Raw genomic sequence first — 7,463 nt, forward strand, 5'->3', positions numbered from 1 at the left:
CCCTCTCTCCCCAGCACCGACAGATGAACGTTTTGGTGGTTGCGTTTGTCACCCTCATTTGACACATAAAAACGTATTAAAATCAAAAAGTTAATTTGAAATGGGACGTTTTCACTGCAGTTATCGCCGAACTATTAGTATTATAAAAAGTTTCGTTGTCGATGGCGAAGTATTTTTATTAATACACGACTGGTTTCAATGTTCAGTGCACCATCATCAGATATACGATTCGTAGAATGCCTTACTACGAATAGCACAATATGAATTGAAGTCTGAAAGCAGCAATTTACTGCAGGTGATAACACTGTAATTCTGTCAGAGGCGGCTGAGGACATGGAAGAGCAGCATAAAGTAATGGATACTGTTGTAAAAAGAGATTTAAGATGAACATCGATAAAAGAAAAACAAGGGTAATGCAGTGAAGTCGAACTAACTTAGGCGATGATGAGAGAATTAGATTAGGAAACGAGGCACAAGAAGTGGCATATGAATTGTGTTATTTGGGTAGCAAAATAACTGATGATCGCCGAAGTAAGGAAGATTTAAAACGCAAACTGGTAATAGCAAGAAAAGCCTTTCTGGAATTTGTTAATCCACAGATATCATAAAGGCGGATATATATATATATATATATATATATATATAGGCGTATGGGTGTATGTATGTTCGATCTCCTTCGAAACCATTCGACCGATTTCAACGAAACTTAATACACATATCACTTATTGTCTGGAAAGAATCTCTGTGAGGATAAGGACTACCTACCTATCGACGGAAGGAGGGTGGGGTAGGGGTGAAAAAGCAGCGTAGCCCACAACGGGTGAATACCCATGCGTTACTCATCTAGTATTTGAGAACGAGAACACATAGTGACTTGCAACAAACTTTTCACATAATTTCAAACCTCTATGAAACCCCCAAAAAACTATGAAAAGAAAAAAAGTTTATCGCTTACTACATTTTCGCTGTTCATGCAGTAAAAGTGCCGCATCAAGCATGACGTTTTAATTTATTAGTTCTTTACTACTAACTCTGTTCACAACACATTTCGCAGACAGTAGCCACATATGCCACTGGATGTAACTGCAACATTATATCATTGTACGACACACAGCTCAGGAGATACGACGCAATAAACATTGAACTGTGTGGAAATGAAACAGCAGAGCAGAAATCGCTAACATACATGTGAACTATATTTTCAAACGGGTGTGAAGTAAGTTAAATATATGTGAAATATATCTTATATGCGCGCACGCGGGCAAAGCCACGGGTAAAAACTCATCCTAAACCCCTGGAACGACTTCAGTCAAATTTGGTATATATATATTTTTTACGACATGGAAAGAAATACTGTGAGGATAAGAGCCAGCAGCCTCCTGTTGTGGTGGGGGTGATAATGTGGAGAGAGAATGGAAGAGGAGATGCAGAGAGAGTGAGTAGGAAATGGGGAAAAGGACAGAGAGATGGGAGAGCAGGAGACGGATAGTGAAAGGAAAGAGGAAGGAATGGGCAGAGACTTGGTGGAGGAACAGATGGGCAGAGAGAAGGCAGAGAGAGGAGGGGGAGGTGATGAACAGAGGAAAGAAAAATTAGTAGATGGACAGCGAGAGGTGCTAGGAGAAGATATAGTTGGAAAGGGGTGGGAGGAGATGGACTGAGAGAAGGGGTGGAGGGCATGGACTAATAGAAGACTGCAATAAATACATATCCGGGCAACGCTGGATTCTCAGCTAGTATCTAATATAAATTTAAGGGTTATGAAGTCTTTTTTGAAGATGTTTGTGTACAGGTGAAACGTGGGCGATATGCAACTCAGACAAGAAGAAGATAGAAGCTTTTGACATGTGATGCAACGGAAAGTACACGGTTACATAATCATATAACTCATGAGGAGGTACTGAATCGAACTAGGGAAAAAAAAGAAATTTATGACGAAATTTAACTAAAAAAAGGCGTCAAGGAATTGTCAATGTGGTAATGGAAGGAAGTGTTGGGGTAAAAACTTCAGAAGAAAAACAAGGTTTGAATACAGTCACCATTCTCAAATGGATATAGGATGCAGTAGTTCTGCAGAGATGAGAAGGCTTGCGCAGGATATACTAGTGTGAAGCAGTCTTCGAACTGAAGACCACAGTAACAATAACATGCAATAACGACGGGGTCTATGCACGGCCTCACGAAAAACGAATGCGGATATGTTTTGGATAGTGGAAGGAATGAATTCAGACGTGCGTGGACTCGAATGGTTTTCACCTTCGAATGTGACCTCCTCTAATGCAATATATCCGATAAATAAACAAATCTGAAACGCAAGACTTTTTTTGTGTGTATATGTGTGTGTGTGTGTGTGTGTATCAGTCTTCAGCACGCTATTTCTCAGCGGAAATCCCACAGTGTTCATCGGTCTTGATAAAATCTGTCAGTTCAAGACTGAAATACAGGGTGACAATTATTGAACTATACGAAATTAAATCGTCGTAAGTCCTGAACGGGTTGCGTTAGAACGTTCAAACTGCACGGTCGGCCGCGAGGTATGGTGGGAATTAGTATGCGCATTATGTTTGGTTTAGCGTCGAAGCTCACTTTCATTTGGATGGGTTCCTCAGTAAGCAAAACTTGCGCATTTGGGGGGCTGAGAACCCGCGTTTCGCAATCTAGAAGTCTCTTCACCCTCAACGGGTAACTGTGTGGTGTGAAATGTTCAGTCACGGAATAATCGGTGCGGTATTCCTTGATGGCACGGCGACTACCGAACAATACGTGGAGGTGAAACTCACTGGCAGATTAAAAGTGTGTGCAGGACCTAGCCTCGAACTCGGGACCCTTTGTCTTTCGCGTGCAAGTGCTCTATCAACTGAGCTACCCAAGCACGACTTACGACCCGTCCTCACAATTTTACTTCCGCCAGTACCTCGTCTCTTACCTTCCAAACTTCACAGAAGTTCTGCTGCGAAACTTGCACACAGTTTCAATCTGCCAGGAAATTTCAAATCAGCGCACACTCCGCTGCAGAGTGAAAATTTCATTCCAGTACGTGAAGGTTTTGGAAAATGAGTTCATCCCTGTTATCCAAAGTGACCCTGATTTCGACTAGATGTGGTTCATGGAAGACGGAGCTCGACCCCATCGAAGCAGGAGAGCGTTTGATGTCCTGGAGGAGCAGTTTTGGAACCGCATTCTGGCTCTAGGGTACCCAGAAGCCACTGGCATCGGCCTCGATTAGCCACCATATTTTCCGAATGTGAACACATGCGACTACTTTTTATGGGGCTGTATTGAAGACAAGATGTACCGCAATAACCCCAAAACCATAGCTGAAAACAGCCATTCAGGAGGTAATCGACAGCATCGATGTTCCGACACTTCAGCGGGTCGTGCAGAATTTCGCTATTCGTCTGCGCCACACCATTGCCTATGATGGCAGGCATATCGAACATGTCATAACCTAAATCCGAATACCTATAGTGACGTTTACATGTTTAATAAGGTGGGTCCACGCCGTAGTTTATAACTAATTTATGTTTTTCATATAGTTTAATAATTGTCACTTTGTACAGTCGCATCCTAACAAGTCACGACACATAGTTCCTAAGTAATGCTAGAAACCGTGTTTCTTTTTTGTCAGAACTCGCAAAACGACTAGTACGGATTCTTAGTCTACATTTTATCTATCACAGTGTGATACGTTCCTTTCGTCCGTGCGTCGCAACTTCCGTGCCGTCGTGGAAAATCACACTCTCGCCCGTGCTCGGGATGCACGCGTTGTTGGCGATGTGTGGTGTGCGAGCCAAATTAATAAGGGTCACCAGCCCAGCTTTGACTAGCGAGATAGTGTTAAACTTTACAATTCAGAAGCCAATAATTAAAAAATTTCAGAATACCAAGCTGGATTTAAGAGTAACAGATCCTATCCAGAGCAAATTTTAAACCTTACACAGATAAATAGGCGCATGAAAACATCAAATAAGAAAATAGTTCTAATATTTGTTGATTTTATAAAAGCTTATGCTTCAACAGACAGAGACTCACTCCTCAAAACACAGAAGGAATTTGCCGTAGATAGGAAAATTCTAGAGATAACTAAACAAACTCTTACAAATATAGTACCTGAAGTTGAATTTCTAGGAACAAATTCTAGATCCTTCCAAATTGTATCGGGAATCAAACAACGGGACGGTTTACTGCCATTATTATTCAACTGTGTACTGGAAAAAGTTATAAGAGAATGGGAAATAGAGGAAGAAAAACACATAATAATAGATGGAACCTCAGATAATGAGAAGACCAGAACTTCTGAAGAAAACAACTGAGAAGTCAGATCTATAAATATCCTTTGAAAAGAAAGAGTACGTAACCAATGAAAGTGACTCACCAAGAATTTAAAAAACCAAGTGTGACAACATCAACGAAAGAAAAGCGTAACCACAACATTACCTTCTAGGAACAAATTCTAGATCCTTCCAAATTGTATCGGGAATCAAACAACGGGACGGTTTACTGCCATTATTATTCAACTGTGTACTGGAAAAAGTTATAAGAGAATGGGAAATAGAGGAAGAAAAACACATAATAATAGATGGAACCTCAGATAATGAGAAGACCAGAACTTCTGAAGAAAACAACTGAGAAGTCAGATCTATAAATATCCTTTGAATATAGTACCTGAAGTTGAATTTCTAGGAACAAATTCTAGATCCTTCCAAATTGTATCGGGAATCAAACAACGGGACGGTTTACTGCCATTATTATTCAACTGTGTACTGGAAAAAGTTATAAGAGAATGGGAAATAGAGGAAGAAAAACACATAATAATAGATGGAACCTCAGATAATGAGAAGACCAGAACTTCTGAAGAAAACAACTGAGAAGTCAGATCTATAAATATCCTTTGAAAAGAAAGAGTACGTAACCAATGAAAGTGACTCACCAAGAATTTAAAAAACCAAGTGTGACAACATCAACGAAAGAAAAGCGTAACCACAACATTACCTTCTAGGAACAAATTCTAGATCCTTCCAAATTGTATCGGGAATCAAACAACGGGACGGTTTACTGCCATTATTATTCAACTGTGTACTGGAAAAAGTTATAAGAGAATGGGAAATAGAGGAAGAAAAACACATAATAATAGATGGAACCTCAGATAATGAGAAGACCAGAACTTCTGAAGAAAACAACTGAGAAGTCAGATCTATAAATATCCTTTGAATATAGTACCTGAAGTTGAATTTCTAGGAACAAATTCTAGATCCTTCCAAATTGTATCGGGAATCAAACAACGGGACGGTTTACTGCCATTATTATTCAACTGTGTACTGGAAAAAGTTATAAGAGAATGGGAAATAGAGGAAGAAAAACACATAATAATAGATGGAACCTCAGATAATGAGAAGACCAGAACTTCTGAAGAAAACAACTGAGAAAAAGGGAGGAAGGTTTATCTGTTTAGCAAGAGTAATAGAAGGCAGATTTCAGACTACCTAACAGATCAAAACGAAAATTTCTGTTCCGACACTGACAATGTTGAGTGTTTATGGAAAAAGTTCAAGGCAATCGTAAAATGCGTTTTAGACAGGTACGTGCCGAGTAAAACTGTGAGGGACGGGAAAAATCCACCGTGGTACAACAACAAAGTTAGGAAACTACTGCGAAAGCAAAGAGAGCTCCACTCCAAGTTTAAACGCAGCCAAAACCTCTCAGACAAACAGAAGCTAAACGATGTCAAAGTTAGCGTAAGGAGGGCTATGCGTGAAGTGTTCATTGAATCCGAAAGTAAAATTCTATGTACCGACTTGACAGAAAATCCTAGGAAGTTCTGGTCTTACGTTAAATCAGTAAGTGGCTCGAAACAGCATATCCAGACACTACGGGATGATGATGGCATTGAAACAGAGGATGACACGCGTAAAGCTGAAATACTAAACACCTTTTTCCAAAGCTGTTTCACAGAGGAAGACCGCACTGCAGTTCCTTCTCTAAATCCTCGCACAAACGAAAAAATGGCTGACATCGAAATAAGTGTCCAAGGAATAGAAAAGCAACTGGAATCACTCAATAGAGGAAAGTCCACTGGACCTGACGGGATACCAATTCGATTCTACACAGAGTACGCGAAAGAACTTGCCCCCCTTCTAACAGCCGTGTACCGCAAGTCTCTAGAGGAACGGAGGGTTCCAAATGATTGGAAAAGAGCACAGATAGTCCCAGTCTTCAAGAAGGGTCGTCGAGCAGATGCGCAAAACTATAGACCTATATCTCTTACGTCGATCTCTTGTAGAATTTTAGAACATGTTTTTTGCTCGCGTATCATGTCATTTCTGGAAACCCAGAATCTACTATGTAGGAATCAACATGGATTCCGGAAACAGCGATCGTGTGAGACCCAACTCGCCTTATTTGTTCATGAGACCCAGAAAATATTAGATACAGGCTCCCAGGTAGATGCTATTTTTCTTGACTTCTGGAAGGCGTTCGATACAGTTCCGCACTGTCGCCTGATAAACAAAGTAAGAACCTACGGAATATCAGACCAGCTGTGTGGCTGGATTGAAGAGTTTTTAGCAAACAGAACACAGCATGTTGTTATCAATGGAGAGACGTCTACAGACGTTAAAGTAACCTCTGGAGTGCCACAGGGGAGTGTTATGGGACCATTGCTTTTCACAATATATATAAATGACCTAGTAGATAGTGTTGGAAGTTCCATGCGGCTTTTCGCGGATGATGCTGTAGTATACAGAGAAGTTGCTGCATTAGAAAATTGTAGCGAAATACAGGAAGATCTGCAGCGGATAGGCACTTGGTGCAGGGAGTGGCAACTGACCCTTAACATAGACAAATGTAATGTATTGCGAATACATAGAAAGAAGGATCCTTTATTGTATGATTATATGATAGCGGGACAAACACTGGTAGCAGTTACTTCTGTAAAATATCTGGGAGTGTGCGTACGGAACGATTTGAAGTGGAATGATCATATAAAATTAATTGTTGGTAAGGCGGGTACCAGGTTGAGATTCATTGGGAGAGTGCTTAGAAAATGTAGTCCATCAACAAAGGAGGTGGCTTACAAAACACTCGTTCGACCTATACTTGAGTATTGCTCATCAGTGTGGGATCCGTACCAGGTCGGGCTGACGGAGGAGATAGAGAAGATCCAAAGAAGAGCGGCGCGTTTTGTCACCGGGTTATTTGGTAACCGTGATAGCGTTACGGAGATGTTTAATAAACTCAAGTGGCAGACTCTGCAAGAGAGGCGCTCTGCATCGCGGTGTAGCTTGCTCGCCAGGTTTCGAGAGGGTGCGTTTCTGGATGAGGTATCGAATATATTGCTTCCCCCTACTTATACCTCCAGAGGAGATCACGAATGTAAAATTAGAGAGATTAGAGCGCGCACGGAGGCTTTCAGACAGTCGTTCTTCCCGCGAACCATACGCGACTGGAACAGGAAAGGGAGGTAA

Source organism: Schistocerca serialis, chromosome 5 (genome assembly GCF_023864345.2).
Source record: "Schistocerca serialis cubense isolate TAMUIC-IGC-003099 chromosome 5, iqSchSeri2.2, whole genome shotgun sequence".
NCBI lineage: Eukaryota > Metazoa > Arthropoda > Insecta > Orthoptera > Acrididae > Schistocerca > Schistocerca serialis.